At 39.0% G+C, this 16844-nt stretch overlaps 1 protein-coding gene across 5 annotated transcripts in view; it reads right to left on the minus strand.

The window, feature by feature from the left end:
- Positions 1 to 16844, minus strand: part of FGF14 (fibroblast growth factor 14) — a 662452-nt gene that overhangs the window by 157336 nt on the left and 488272 nt on the right. The gene's annotated exons all lie outside the window — the stretch shown is intronic.

The raw sequence follows: 16844 nt of genomic DNA on the forward strand, positions 1-16844 counted from the left end.
CGCGGCATGTGGGATCTTCCCGGACCGGGGCACAAACCCGTGTCCCCTGCATCGGCAGGCGGACGCGCAACCACTGCGCCACCAGGGAAGCCCGCAGACTTTCTTTAAACACTGAAATGACTTCTACTTCTGACCAACATAGAGTAATGAGGACCATACATACTCTCTCACATGAAACAACAAAACATTGACAAATTAAACTTTGCAAGACACCGGACACCAAGAAATGAGAGGCAGAGGTCTCTGGAAGACGGGAAAGAAATAAGGTGAGCTCTAAAGCCTGAGATATATTCCAGGACACAGTGAAGGAAGGGGAGCCCAGTGGATTCTCTAAATTGAGATGGAGCTGAGTCCAGGGAGAGGAGAGAGCTACAGAGAGAGAAAACTTCCAAGATCTACACAGGGTCCCCTCAAGTATTCAGCTGAGTACTAATGAAAAATTGCATATGAGGAAACCACTCAAGACTGAGGAAAATCATCCGAGAGGAACAGAGGTAACAGTGCCTCAAACACACACACACAAGTATGGGCACGGTGCCTATTCCCGCTAGTCAGACTGGAAAAATTCATAATTCATGGGGTATTGAGCAGAGTATAAATAAATGTCTTGCCTTAGTATGGGGGGGGGGAATTAGCTTAGTTTGAGCAACGCTTCAGTCTCACCTAACAAATTCTGAAAGCAAGAGCATATTGTTTCCAAGTAACGTAAGTGCATCCCAGAATAAGCTCGAGAACATTTATAGGAATACAGAAAATATCTAACATCCAAAAATGTAAAGTGAAAAATATTTCGAATTCAATAAGAAAATTACCAGGCATGCAAAACAGCAGGGAGATATGATCCATAACAATGGGAAGAATCAATAAATCAAAACTGACCTAGAGCTGCTGGCCCAGATGTTGGAATACCAGACAGGGACATGCAAACAGCCCTTAAAACTGTATACATTCCATACATTCAAAAGTTAAGTGCAGACACAGACAATATAAAGCCAGCCCAAAACAAACTTCTATAGGTGAAAACTACAGTTTATGAAATGAAAAAAATACATGGAATGAGATTAATGACAAGTTAGATTAACTGCAGAAAATGAGTGGTGAACTTGAAGACACAGCAATAGAAATGATTCCAAATGAAACCCACAGAGAAAACAATTCTTAAAAAATTAACAGAGCCTCAGTGGGCTGTGGGATAACTTTAAATGACTGGATATATGTCTAATTGGAGACTCCAGGGGAGAGTGTCAAGAGGGCAAGAAAGAAAAAATTTGAAGAAATCATGGCTGGAAAATTTCCAAATTGGTGAAAACAATAAAACCAAAGATCCAAACAGCTAAACTCCAATGACCGGGAACAAAGAAAACTACACCAGGACACATCATATTGAAAGTACTTAAAACCAGTAATAAAGAAATAATCTCTTTTTTTCCCACCAGATCTGTGACTGCTTGGAGAGTGGTGAAGGGCCAGTGGGGAGCAGAAGGTCGGGAGTACAAAGGGGCATAAGGCAACTTTTGGGGTGACAGACATATTGATAATGATGAGTATGATGATGGCTGCATATGTTAAAACTTGTAAAATTGTACACTTTAAATACACACAGATTATTTTATTATCTTTTATACCTTAGCAGAGCTATTAAAAATTAAAGTAAAAGGAGAGAAAACAATATACCATGCTAGCAATAATCAAATGATATTAATAAAGGACAAAATAAGTTTCAGGGCAAACAGTCTTACAATGTATAAGGGGGGATTATTTCCTAATGATAAATAAGTCAATTTACTAAGAATCCATAATGATCCTGGATGTTTCTGCATCTACTGACAGAGCTTCAAATACATGAAGCAAAAACCAGTGGGACTTGAGGAAGAAATAGAAAAATCTAAAATTATAGTCAGAAATTTCAACTCTCTTCTCAAAATATATATATAACAAAATAGAAAATCTATTTTCTGAAAAAGAGAAGAAGTAGGAAAAAAGTCTAAGGCTTAGAGTATTATATGTTAACTTCAACACACTCAGTTAAAGCACTAGAAAGTATGATTCACTTCTCCTTCCAGAAACTAGAAATGGGATTCCCTAAATTTAAGGAATCTGAAAAACAACTACTATTTGACTCAAAGACTTTTTACAGCCAGTCAAACCTATAGCAGGTCATATTGAGTTGCTCTCCAGTCATCCTTACATTATCAGAAGTTGAGACTTAGCAGAACAAAAGCTATGATGTTAAAGAATCAAAGGCAAAAAAAAAAAAGAATCAAGGGCAACTGTTGAAATTAAAGTGCACTACTGTTTAATCAAATTCAGCATCCAAAGCCCTTCAGTGAAAGTTAACATTGGAGTCGGGATGCATCCTATTGCACGAACCATGAAAACAAGAATCAGAGCAGATGTGTAGTTTTATTAGCTTTCTTATGAGAAAGTGTAGAGCAGTAAACTGGGAACCTTGCCTGAAATGCAGTGTTTTCCATGTTTTAGCACACATTTGCTTTAGAGCCAGGAAACACTTCCCTAAATGTGTTATGCCAAGGCAGTAATCAGGACAGTGGGCAAATTTTTAAAATAACTGCAGGTAACAAGGACAGGTCAATACGTTCTCCAGGGCTGAGGCTCATACTTTTGAACAGTGTTGCAGAGCAGGTATATAAAACCCACTTTGCCTGTTCACATCCAGAACTATGCGGAGACTTCCACCCAATGGGTAGAACTATAAGAACAGATGAAAATGGTACTGTTAAATACTTTGTTTACTTCTATTTAAGGAAGATGCAAATATCGGAGGTCTGCTTCCTTTTAAGGTTTTTGTCTCAGACTTTGTCTCCCAGCTGCTTCTACGAGGAGATGAGCCTTGTAAAAACCCTTTTGTTAACAATGTCAGTCCTCCAGAAACTCCAGAGAAGCAGGGTAAGAGGCAGGAAGGGAAGGCATTCAGAGGTACTTATTCATAATAAGTCGACATTGTCTTCTTCAACTACAGAGGGAAAACATTTAAGCCAGTGGTTATGAAAATAAATTAAAACATAAACACACACACACACACACACACACACACACACACACACACACACACAACCTCCTGGAAGTCAGTGTGGAAGTTCCATGAAGGATGATGTAGAATTTGGTCTGGAACTTAGAGTTCAATTGTGACCAGATCTATATACACTGAAAACCCAAACCTTCTGCATATTTTATCACAAGAAGTGGTGCCTCTCCACCATTTTTAATTAAGGCTTAAAATGAATGGCAGTTTATAACAACTTTTTCAAAGAATCCTTAACAGCACATCAGCCACTAAAGTTTGAGAATATAGCTACAGGAATATATCATTTTACATGGGAAAATAAGAGGAGAAATCCTTCCTATGTTCTGTTTAAGAGTATTTTCAAAAGCCAAGATATTTAGCCAGCATTTCTTGAAAATGTACTCTGCCCCAGACTCTTTGCTAGGCTGAGAGGAATCTATAGCCAAAGCAGATTACTGTCAATTATCCCCAGCATCGGTAAACCAACATATGATGTGAGTCCTGAAATGATGAGGCTGCAGGAACAGAAAGGTTATTCCAACACCAATTATAACAATAGTAAGAATAACAACTATCATTTCCTGAGCATATACTTTGGGCCAGGAGCTACTCTAAGTGCTTCACCTATACTAACTCATTTAATCTCATGGCAACTTTTTGGGTAGGTGGCATTCTTAGTCTCACTTTACACAAGAGGAAACTGAGGCACAGGGTGGTATGTGACTTGCCCAAGAGAACACAACAAGGAAATGATGGAGCTGGTACTGAAACCACTGGAGTCTGGCCTCCTAGCCTGTCCCTGTACACTGAGCCCTGCTCTGGTTGAGGACCCAAGTGTACTCAGACCACACAGAGGTCACAATGATGCTGAAGGCACACAATGAGGGGACACTGATGGCTTAGAGGACAGTGATTGACACAGTGAACAAAGAATGTTTAATCTGAAAAAGGCAAAAATCAGTCATTTTCCAATATTTGTCAATCTGTCATGAAAACAGTAGAATTTATTTGGAAGACAGAAGTAGGACAAATAAGTAGAGGGAAGCCCAGACTGAATGCCCTTTAATAAGGACTGTGATTGTCATATCTTTGGTCACTACTATATTCCCAACACTCTTAGCTGTCCAGTGAAAGAGAGAACCAACTCTCCTACAAAGTGATGGGTTCCCTGGCCCTGACAATGTCAAGAAGAGGTTGGATGTTCATCTATTAAGGGAATTGGGAACAGAATACTGCTGTGCATGCTCTAATTTCAAGCTTGCTTTAAAAAAAAATCATTTAACTGAAGATACAAAACAAATATGAGAAAAACTCAAATTTATTTTTAAAAAAGTGGAAGTCCAGTACCGTTTGAAAGGACAGGTTTGGAACCACTGCCCTCCCCCCATACAATGAATAAGGCAAGCACTGCCCTTTCCTCTCCCTACAGGTTGGGCCAAAAGCAATCAGGAAGTGAGGAAGAGTAGGCACTTGTGAGGAGGCAGGAAGGAGACAAGGAAACTACTTCTTACTAAGTTGTTGAAGAAAATCAGGCAAGCCTTGCTTATTAGAGCAAAAGGTAGAAAGCAGACATCTATAGCGGTGGAAAGATTGAGAATGTTTACATACCTCATAAAGCAAACTGTGGGGTGTGGAGCTGTAGACAAGCCAGGCATTTTTTTTTTTAATTGAAGTATAGTTAATTTACAATGCTGTGATAGTTTCAGGTGTACAGCAAAGTGATGCAGTTTATATATATATATATATATATATATATATATATATATTCTTTTTTTTTTTTTTTTTTTTTTTTTTTTTCTCCGCGGCATATGGGATCCTCCCAGACCGGGGCGCGAACCCGGTTCCCCTGCATCGGCAGGCGGACGCGCAACCACTGCGCCACCAGGGAAGCCCTATATATTCTTTTTCAGATACTTTTCCATTATAGGTTATTACAAGATACTGAATGTATGCTGTGTTATACAGTAGGTCCCTGTTGTTTACCAAGCCAGGCATGTTTTAAAGGGAGTTTGACCTACTCAATTCTGGGAGAAAATTTGCACTAGCTTATGTATTCAATTTTCACTTTTTTGTATTTGAATTTTCTTTAAGTTCTACTTTAACTCTTTAACAAATACAGTTTCAGAGTCAGAGTGTGCTAATTTAATAAACGATCTCGCAGTTTGGACATGTTTTTGGGGTGCCAGGGGGGCAGGAGGAAGAGAAGTGGGGAGCTGGTTGAGAGTCATAGCCTCCTTCCACCTCCCGCATCTCTTCCAAGTGCACACTTGAGTCTTAAGTCTTGATTTCCTTTGCTTAAATTGGATTTGGGGTTTGCGGCTTTGGCATCAGATCCATACTTTTAATGTCTAAAAAAAAGAAATAAAACCGCTGGGAAAGGCACTACTCAGAGAGCGTATTTTAGCACAGCTCCTTTAGAAATGGCACAGAGAATGACTTATTGCTTATCCCCACGGGTTCTGTACCCTCACACCTACTCGCCTGCTCTCTTTGGGGCATAAAGTTCCTCTTCACCCAAAAGCCTTTCTGACCTGTAACTGACTTGCTATGGCCCCTGAAAGAAATCACAGTGTGCTGGAGAAGAACCAGAGGGGTAGAGTAGCCAGGAGCCACAAAGGAGGACACGATCTGGAAGGTTTGCGGTCACACCTCAGTGAGCCTGGTTTCAGGTGACAAAGAATAGCGCAAACAAAACGAAAAGCCAAGCTTGAAATCACTGCACTCAGAAACACCACTTAAGCATGTACCTGCCCATGCCTGTTCTTTTCTTTTTACTTTTATAATTTCCTACAGAATAGAAATTCCAACATGGTTACCAATTTTTAAATCCTGGTTCAGCCTTTCAGCACACAGGTATGGAAACAAATGAAAAAGTCTTCATTTCATTCCAACTCTGTACAAAAGGCAGTGTTAAGACCCAAATCTACTAGAAAGTTTAAGACGTCTTCTTCCTTAAAGAATTTACAGCTTTATGTGGACGTCAAGGTAGCTTAGACAGAAACAGATCAACAATAATTAAAGACTTGGGGACCTCCCTGGTGGCGCACTGGTTAAGAATCAGCCTGCCAATGCAGGGGACATGGGTTCGAGCCCTGGTCTGGGAAGATCCCACATGCCGCGAAGCAACTAAGCCCGCGAGCCACAACTACTGAGCCCACACACTGCAACTACTGACGCCCGTGCGCCTAGAGCCCGTGCTCCGCAGCAAGAGAAGCTGCCACAATGAGAAGCCCGCGCACTGCAGCGAAGAGTAGCCCCTGCTCGCCGCAACTAGAGCAAGCCCGCACGCAGCAACGAAGACCCAATGCAGCCAAAAGTAAATACATAAAATAAATAAATTTATTTTAAAAAATAATAAAAGACTTAATATTCATTTATAAATGCCACTGGCCAAAGAAGATGGCCATCCTTGATAACTAGCTGCAAAATGTGTGGTGGAGACATACACACTAAGAGCTGTCCTTCTAATCCACATGGTTAATGGAAGACTTCAGAGACAAAGCAAGGTGTGGGCCAGTCAGAGATGGCCAGGATGTGGGGTGTGGAAGGACGTGTGGGCTTCCCAGGTCAGGGGAAGGTGATTATGGGGCAAGAGGTTTCTGAAGACCTCTTGACTGACAGGCTAGGTTTGTAGGGTGTGAGGGTGATTCTAGATAAGGCGGGTTGCAGTCTGCAGGCAGCTCTGGGCATCCAGGAAACTCAAGGTGAGCAGTTGGCACATTCAACAGTGGAGAGACAGTCAGCCTGTTTTGTCTGGGTTTTTTTTTCCTTAATTGAAAAGTGATCTGATGTCATGACATTCTAGAGAATGCTACCAGCTGCAAACTATTACCTTACATACAATGAAAGCTGGGGAAAATAAATTTTAAAAATTTAACCTGAGAAACGTATTGGTTGTGTTTCTAAATTTCCAAATCCAAAATTCTAAGCTTTGCTGTAGCAGATGTTAGCAACTTAGCGGTGTGTGTGTGTGTGTGTGTGTGTGTGTGTGTGTGTTTAAGGCTGGTTGTGGTCTAGTAATGGAAGACTTTTTAAATGCTGTGACTTTAGGTCATTCAAGACCATTCCTACTGACATATCCACCGGGGATTAATTTAAATAATATTTTAAGCAAGCTTACTCTGTTGTTTCATGAAGGGAGGGAATGTAACAAGATCGTTAATAGAAAAAAAAAAGCTTTCAATCTTTATCAATATTTTCCTGAAATGTGTTCATATAAGCTAAATATATTAGTATCTCCCTGATCAACTCAAAGGGAGACAACTTTAAAAGGCCATGTCTTCTTTTGGATGAGAAACAGCAAAAAAAATACATCTTAAGAGATATATTTCTACTTACTTATATACAATAATGGGAAAACCTCACAGTGAGTGTCAAATGACAAAGTTTAACTATCATGATTAATGATTTAGTGTAGAAACAGATGAAAAAAATCCGAGCTGCAATTTCCACCTCCCTGAATAGCTGTTGTCTTTTCTCATGTACTAACATATTTGAAGAAATGAATTTGATGTAAATTTTGTGTCTCAATATCAGTACTGTAATGCGTTTTCCAGAGTTTAAACTTTAAAGGAGTTACAGCATTATCTTATGCCCCCAAATTTAACTACAAGATACAGAAGTAAAGAGAAAAGACACAACTGAACATGTTTACAAAACCACAGTTGAGGAAGTCCACCCATTTCTATGTTAGGAAACAAACCACTGATCAAAAAGAAAATGTTAAAGTGATGTTTCATCAGATGAAAGAAAAGGGGAATAGTCTTCCCATATGTGTACTACACCTAGAAACTTTAAGGCACATGCTTTATTTTAATCTTTAGCCTAACCTGTATAATACACAGAGAAAACGTGAATCTGCGAATATACAGCATTTGCCCACTCTTGTCCAGTTGGTGAGAGATGGAGTTGATTCTAAATCCTAAAATGTTTTGGGATCTGAAAATGTCTTTGCCTTGTGGTGCTGCTTTGGTTACACATACACATATTTATTATACACATCTTTAACCAAACTATTTCCTGTTCTTCTATGCCTATCAAAATGCTGCCCTACATCAAAGCCTTGCCTAGATATCCCACTGCTTTTGAAATGGTCTCTTACCCTCCCTGTGGGGAAACAGTCTGTTTCCTTGATTTGGATATTTTACTAAATCATCTTTGTTGATTTTTTTTAAAATTTTCATTTTACATTGGAGCATAGTTGATTAACACTGTTGTGTTAGTTTCAGATGTACAGCTAAGTGATTCAGTTCTATATATACGTGTATCTATTCTTTTTCAAGTTCTTTTCTCATTTAGGTTATTACAGAATACTGAGCAGAGTTCCCTGCGCTATACAGTAGGTCCTTGTTGGTTATCTATTTTAAATCTAGTTTGTTGAGTTTTAAAGCTCAATTTATTTAGATAACACAAAGCAAAACCAAACAAAAACATAGCTCCTCTCTAGTGAAAAATGTTAGAATTAAGTTCATAAATCTTGACTTATGCCAAGGCCCTCGCCATGTGCTGATGTGCAGATTTCAGAGCCTTTCTGGGGAGGAGGTTTGAGGCATTCTTGTATGATGGCTTGTTTCTATCCTCATCAGCCTACATCTGTGGAACACCAGTAAGTTCCGCTTGCAAAAAGTATTTCCTGACTTACCTGAGAAGATACTGATTTTATAAAATGGACTAATGCCGACTTCTAGGATTCTTGTAGGAAACCTTTACACCTGTTTTGCTCTGCCATGTGTCAGGGAGAGCCATTTGGTGACTGCTGTTCATTTAAATCCCTCCATTCAAATGAGATCTGTAGTTCATAAGGTCATCCCAGAAAGGCAAAGCTTGAAATGCAACTGGAACTAAAAAAGAACCCTCAAATCTCAGAGAGGACAGCATGCACTAAGTTATAACAATATGAGTTGTAACAACAATGCTCTACTCCTGCACAGCCTACGTGCTGGAACAATGTTTCCTAGTCAGAGAAGAGTCTACTCTTTTGCACATTCATGAACGCAGACCCGTTCATGGGGACCTCTCCTGAATAAGTGCCTAACCTTTCAGAGACTGTTTTCTCACTCATAAGAACACACATGGAATAATGTCAAGCCATCAAGGTAAGACCACTAATGAGATCAGGTGTATACTCGTTTAAGAACTGCATCTGGCACTTAGGAGAGGCTAAGCCGAGGTTAAAGTTTCCTTCTTTTCCACCATTTATTTCTTCTGCTCTTTTATAAAAAAAGAATTTAAATTAGAATCCCCAATCTCCAAATCTTTGGTGAAATTGGAAACAATAATACAGCAAGATGGGTAGTTCGTGTGGGGAAATGCTCTATCCTTTTTTCTGTTCCTCTTCCTCTATAAGAGCCTCTCTGGTCAGACACTCCAGACGCCTGGACCCTCACAATGCCCTCACGCACCCCTCTCCCCAACTGTGTGGAAAATAACCCGATTCCAGATACTCCCCCTCGAGATGGGTCCCCTTGACTCCCAGCATTCAGACGGGAGCATCCCAGAGGAATAATTCACAGCAGGCTACTTCCCAAAAGCACCCTCATGCCTAGAAATATCAGAATGCATCCTTCTTTCTCCTCACCTCTCTCTGTTTCCCACAGGGAGACACCAGTCTTCATGCTCTGCCCTGTATCTTTCAATATGTAATCCTAATAATAATAATGACAGCCATTATTTAGTCATTACTCAGTAGTGTGAAGTATCATACTAAGAATTTTATAAACACTTGCATGAAATAATCCTTAGAATATCATACATATCAATTATTATTAACTCTATTTTTAAAAATTTAAACACATATGCATAATTTGAGACTTACCCAAATAAGGAATTTGACAATGTTCACATAGTAAGCTGTAAATCTAGGCTTTGATCCCTGTTTTCAAAGCTGCTGGAGGTAGTAGGAAATAATTATGGAGTTTCCATTATCCCACCAGTCACAGAGGGCTCCTCTGATCTATACTTGAGATGGAGCACATCAGAAATAGGGGAGAAGATGCAGGATGAAAGCTTCATGTACAAGTGCAGGGAGCCAGTGAGTGGTGTCAGAGGTAAAGAGACTGAGACATAGACATAGACAATGCTTTGCAATTATGTGGGCCATTGAACATGTAAAGTGAAAGGAATTAAACTTGTTATGACTCACTACCATGCCCCCAAAGTACCCCAATCCCAGTGTTGTCTGGTTTAAGGGAAAATGAATTTGCAGAAAACAGTGAGTTGGTTTGTCCCTAAATCCCTGAAACTGCCAGGAGTAAAATCTACAGTTTGACAGTAGACTGGCCTTAGTACATGGCAATGGGAAGAACACTGGGGGGTCAGGCACTTATTGGCTGTGTGGTTTGAAGTAAATCATAGCCTCCCCAATCTCTCTACATAGTGGACATAAAAATACTTGGCCAACCAATGTCACAGGATGCTATATGAATCTCAGACATTATTTTAAAGGAGTGAGAAGCAATATCAAGAAATGGTAGGTAGGTGTCCAAATCTCAGAAAGTCTGGTTAATTGCGTCAAAAATGAATTTTACCCTGAGAATATGGTAGGTCATGAAATTAAAGCAGGCAGTGACAAAATCCTGTGGAGGTATTTAAAGGATTGCTCTGGTTGCTGGACTGTTGGACACATACGATACATGCAGTTAAAATACCATCCCCATGACCATGCTGCAGATGACAGGGCTTTTCTCTGAGATGGGAACAGAGGGATGGTGACAAATGCATAAAAGTGAAAGCTATATAGGCCTATATAGGCAGTAGAAATGATAGGCTGTTTTTTTGTTTGTTTGTTTGTTTTCTTTTTTCTTTTTTTTTTTTTTTGCGGTACGCGGGTCTCTCACTGTTGTGGCCTCTCCCGTTGCGGAGCACAGGCTCTGGACGCACAGGCTCAGCGGCCATGGCTCACGGGCCCAGCCGCTCCGCGGCATGTGGGACCTTCCCAGACCGGGGCACGAACCCGTATCCCCTGCATCGGCAGGCAGACTCTCAACCACTGCACCACCAGGGAAGCCCGATAGGCTGTTTTAACAGAGGCTTGCTCTCTGCACTGGTTACCTGCTGTCTAAAGCCAGCCTCTGCATCTTTTCAAATGGCTATTTCCTATTCACCCCATCATCACCTCCCTATCCAGTACCACCTTTCCCAGGACTTTCCTGTCTCCCCGCACCCAGAGCTGCATGAAGTCAGCTTTCATTATGCTCTCATAACACCTTATGGCCAAGTGCTGATGTTTCTTTGACTGTGTTGGTTGTGATTATCTATCTGTTCATGGCATTGCCTTATCGTGGTCAACAGAATATGGTTCCCCAAAGATGTCCACATCCTATTCCCTGAAATCTATGAAAACGTTACCTTATATGGCAAAAGGGCCTTTGCATATAGGGTTAAGCTAAGGGCCATAGTGAGATTATACTGGATTATTTTTGGGGTGGGGGGTCCAGTGTAATCACAAGGGTTCTTAAAAGGAAAGTGTAGATATGACTTTGGAATAATTATCAGACAGATGCAACGCTGCTGACTTTGAGGATAGAGGAACAGCCATGTGCCAGGGAATCCAGATGGCCTCTAGAATTTGGAAAAGGCAAATACATGGATTCTCCTCTAGAGCTTCCAGAAAAGAATGTAGCCTTATTGACACCTTGACTGTCGCCCAGTGAGACCCACGTCAGAATTCTAACCCACAGAACTATTAGATAATACATCTGTGTTGTCTTAAGCCACCAAATTTGCGGTCATTTGTTACAGCAGCAGTAAGAAATTAATATAGCTGCACTAGAGTGTTGGCATTTCAACGGGAGGGACTGTATCTTTGACCCCCTGAGGCACCACATAGCTGACCCTCTGTGTCTGTAAAAGCACTTTCACTGAATCCCACAGCCTCTCCCAACCTCTCTTGTCCTTTCTAAAGCACTTTCCCCCCTTGTGGAGATATGGAAAGATATTTAAGAAAGAATCGGAACAACAGGCTTCCTTTGCCTTTGGGATGGCCCTACAAAATTTTAAAGGTGCTTTCATACACTTTAACTCAATTGAGATCTACTAATTCCAGCTAAGATTGGATGGTATCCACATTATGATTAAAACAATGTACAAATATGGAAGAGAATACAGAAAAATGAAAATGGTTGCGTGAGAGTAGTAACACTTTGTTTTGTTTGCTGGTACTACTAATTGAAGAAACACCATCTACATAAGGCCACTGTGGTGGTAGACAGTATCTTAGGAATTATCTGTTAGTGCAGTGAACCCCACAATTTTCAGAGGAACTGAGACCCATCCTTGTCTGGAGTACAAGGAAGCCGGATGAGAAATTAAGTACTTCTCCACACCCTGGGCTGCTGCTCTGAAGCTGTGAATAGGAATATCCACTCACACTTAATACCTGTGCCAAGATGCTCTTCGTAACACATTGTATCGCTTATCATATACCTGTTGACAGACTCTGTTATTAATTGAGTTAAAGTGGGTATCAATTGGGAAACTGAGCTTCTCAAATCTCCTATAACGGTTTTGGATATTTATAAGTTTCTCTTTAAGATTTAAAAAAAGAAGGAAAGAAGATGAGGAGGAATTCTACTCAGTAACAATAATGTCAGTAATTGAGACTGTCAAATATATTTACACTTCTTTATTCTAACTCTAGTCATCTTTTAACTTTGCATTTCCAACTCAATTTGCATTTGCATGACAACCTAGTATGGAAAAAGAAAAAAATATTAACTCTACTATAACCAAAGACAACAAAGTCAAGTAGATGATAAAATTTTTTTTTCCCATTTAAGGGCCACATAAAGAATATTAATTTATCCAGTATGGAATATTTTTTGGACATCATTAAATCTGGGACTCAAAATACATTCTTTCCTTAATATAGCTTTGATAAGTCAACTTTTGAGACTCAGTTAATATTAATATCTATCTCTGAATTTCCTTAAATCAAAGTCTAAGTATACTTCCTTTTGTATGATTCAGAGCTCTTACACACCTTTAATCTCCTAATGGCTGCTTGGGAAGGATCATTTTACTTTTTCCAAAGTACATGAAGTCATATTTTTAAAGAAGCCATTGGATTTTCAACAATTTTTGAAATCTGATAATTTAATATCCCTTCAAATGCTTTGAGTCCTTTACAAATACAAAGTAAGGTCATCAATTTCAGTATATAATTCTACCAGATGAAGCACTTTATACATTTCTTCTCCATTTCGTCCTTTATTTCCTCCCCCTGTTCATTCATTCAAAGTTGGTTTTACACAGTAAACATGCTTCTTTCTTATCCTAGATGTGAATATAAGATATTCTTTCATGTTAGGCAAATTTGTGAAACATTTTAAAGTCAGATGAAAATTAATTACTCTCATTAGAAGGGCCAAGACATACAAACACAGCTTTCCAAGAGAAGTAACTTTAGCAAATTAAAATGTAGAAGAAAAGAATGCATCAATTTGCAAAGAATCAACTATCTATACTTCACACTAGGAATTAGAAAGGGCAACATCTGACATTTGTTATTCAGAAGGCCAGAGAGTGAAAGGAAGGATTTATGAGAACTATATAGGGTGCCTAGATATTCAACAACACAAATGTTCCAGTGATTCTCAAACATTTTTACTTAAGTACTTTTAAGAGCAGAGAAAAATAAGTTGTCATATTTACTGGTGAGTCTGTGGGAAGTAGCTTCAAATAGCACCCAGGAAGCAGGAGTTTCTTTGGAATCATGTATTCTACTCAACAATTTGAAATTTGTATTCTACTCAATAATCTGGTTTTGCTTGATATAAAATATTTTAAATTATAACTAAAATTGATGTTGCACAAAGATATAGCTATGGGCTCTCATACCCCAATATATTGCTCTGTTCCCCAAGAGTATCCATACCCCTTTGCAAAGTATGCTGGCTAGCAGAAATCAATTTGTCTACCATTGAGGCAGAACAATGATGGTCCCTGAGCATTATCATTTTGTGTTCATGTTACCAAGTCAGTCTCATCTAAATATTTCGCCTTTTATTTTCAAATCAATCCTCCCCACATCCCAGAGTACAAAATGTAAAGCTCTGACACACACACTAAGGTGTTGTGCCTTTTCTTTCTGTACTTGACTACTTTCCAGAGCTTTCTTCTCCATTTTCACCCTCCTGTACCTTTCACTTCTGCACAACTAGCATCACTCTCCAGCCAGCACACTGTTCTTCAATAAGTTTATGGATCCTTTTCATAGACTTTGGGCTCTAATAATCAGATCTTCTCATAGTGCGACTCCACGGTGGAGAAAAATATGTCAGCTGAGAGTCAGCAAAAGATTCCAACAGGAAGAACTAATGCCTGAACAGAGGGGTATCTGAATAGAAAGGAAATCCACTTTGGAATGAAGGAAGAGATATGAAATGAAGTTAGATCTTTCAGCACAGCCTGAGAAAAGTTTTTTTTTCTGTATGTACATGTGTGCACACAGGCAGACATGTGTGTATCTGTGTGTATGTTTTATCTGAAATGGTGCAATGCTATGTTATACTCATAGTACATCAACAAAACAAATTAAGAGAATCATTTCTAATCTGGCTCTGACAATGACTAACCATGAGACCATCAAAGGAAAATTTACATATTTGGGCTTTATATTTGTGGGTTACCTTATCTATACAATAAGATTAATGAACTGGATGATTTTTAAAAAAAAAAAAATCCTTCTAAGAAAGACATAGGAAAATACACTATAGCACAAATAAAGATAAGAAAGGTGAAGGTAAGTAACCAATAACCTTCACCTTTTCCTCCCAGCCTAGATTTCCAAACCGATTTATGTTAATATTCCTGGGAATGAAATAAGAAACATAATGCGCTAGGAGATGCGTTGTTATGCGTACAGAAGAGGAGTGCCCTGATCAACAGATGTACTGAATGATTTTACCCAGACCCAGGGTTTGCCCCTCATTGTATGTATATAGAGTTTGGCAATTGACAAAGCACTTTCATGTACATGATCTCATTTGAGTCTTACTTTTGAGACACAAGCAAAATAGATATAATTATATTAACTTACTTCACAAATAAAGGTACTGAAGCGTGGAGCAACTGAGTCATTTATTCAAAAACACACTTCTCTAATCTGAAAGAGCTCTGCAAGACCAAGGCAGTTCAGGGTGGGGCATAAGCTAGTACCAGCATCAAAGCATACCATAGGATTCAAGCAAGGATATTCTTGTCAAGTGTACTCCAGCCTTTTAAAGGTGTTTGTGAATACAAATAAAACTGTTTCCCAGAGTTACAGTAGCCTGGAGCATGGGATCTGCCATTTCATCTCTCTTGTAAACTTTAAGGACAAAGCCAAAATTAGAACACATACAAATCTTTATATTATTCTTTGCAAGCCCACAAATGTTTAACATTCTGGAAGCTGGTTTGATGATCTACAACTTTGTTGCTGTTAGCAACTGCCAGGAAATGAATTTGGAAAATGAAAAAAACAACCCCATTTTTATGGTAGAACACTAAAGCCTTAAAATACTTAAGGCTGGCAATACAAGCAGTATAATAGCGTGACACAAATAATATACAAAAGGTTTATATCCAGAAACAATTATTGATAAAAACAATCCATCATTGCTCCAGATTTTATTAGAAATTAGAACTGAAAATGAATTTAGTCAGTAGATAATGTTCCAAAAGAGGAAATAAATAAAAAGCTGGTCAAGAATTTTCTTCCAACACCACAAAATGACTTAGAAGAAAATTTGTAACTGAATTGTTGATCATACCGATGTACCTCAACAACTCTGTTAATTTTTGTCAAGATAGTGAGATTCTTTCTATATTCAGGAAACGGGGACCAAAAAGTGAAATAGTATTTCTGAACTGCCAGTTTCTCTAAGAGTTAAGATTTAAAATTAGGAAACCAATTTCACTGCAAGTTATGACCAACTAACCAGTACAAAACCAACTCTCTCATCATATGTGAAAGCTAGATACTTCTAAAAAGTAAAGAAAAGAAAAGAAAGAAATTTGGTTGAAGGCCCTGGAGAGCTTCCCAGGCAACCAGGACTTGAGGGGCCAACATCCCAAAAGGAAACATGGAGCCAAGCATGGTATTGTGCTTCAATTGTTCTCTCGGAATTTGCTGCTTCAGAAGCAGAGGAAGGAAAAAGGCTGAAAATCAGAGCAGAGCTTTTGGCAGTCCACAATGTTAAGGAGACAAAAATTGGAGCTCAGGGCTTGCCAATGAGTAGTAGCCTTGGTAAACATCCAGGCTCTCAGTTGGAACCCCTATAAATCTTTGCCAAAATATAATCTAGAAATAGACAAGCTAACACACACACACACACACACACACACACACACACACAGAAACCCCCCCCCACACACACTTGAAAATCAACTTCAAATATATTTCATACTAGAATACATTGGGGTTTTCTGCCCCTACTCTAATTACCTGCAAAAAGAAAAAAAATATCCTCTCCAAAGAAGATAAAATGTAATGTGAAGTCAAAGAAGGCAGACACAAAAAACACATGTTGTATATTTTTATAAAGTTTTGAAACAGTGAAAACTAATATATTGTGTTAGAAGTCAAGATACTGCCTATATTTAGGGTTTACTGATTGGAAAGGCATATGGATGGGATTTCTGGAGCATTGCTTTATTCTTGATCCAAGTGATCTTTACACAAGAGTATTCACCTTGTGAAAATTCATTAAGTTGCATGTGATTTGTGCACTTTTCAATGTGCATGTTATACTTCAATAAAATACTTATTTTAGGGAGGGAGATGCAAGAGGGAAGAGATATGGGGACATATGTATATGTATAACTGATTCACTTTGTT

The sequence above is a fragment of the Physeter macrocephalus genome, chromosome 13, assembly GCF_002837175.3.
Source record: "Physeter macrocephalus isolate SW-GA chromosome 13, ASM283717v5, whole genome shotgun sequence".
In the NCBI taxonomy this organism is placed as follows: domain Eukaryota; kingdom Metazoa; phylum Chordata; class Mammalia; order Artiodactyla; family Physeteridae; genus Physeter; species Physeter macrocephalus.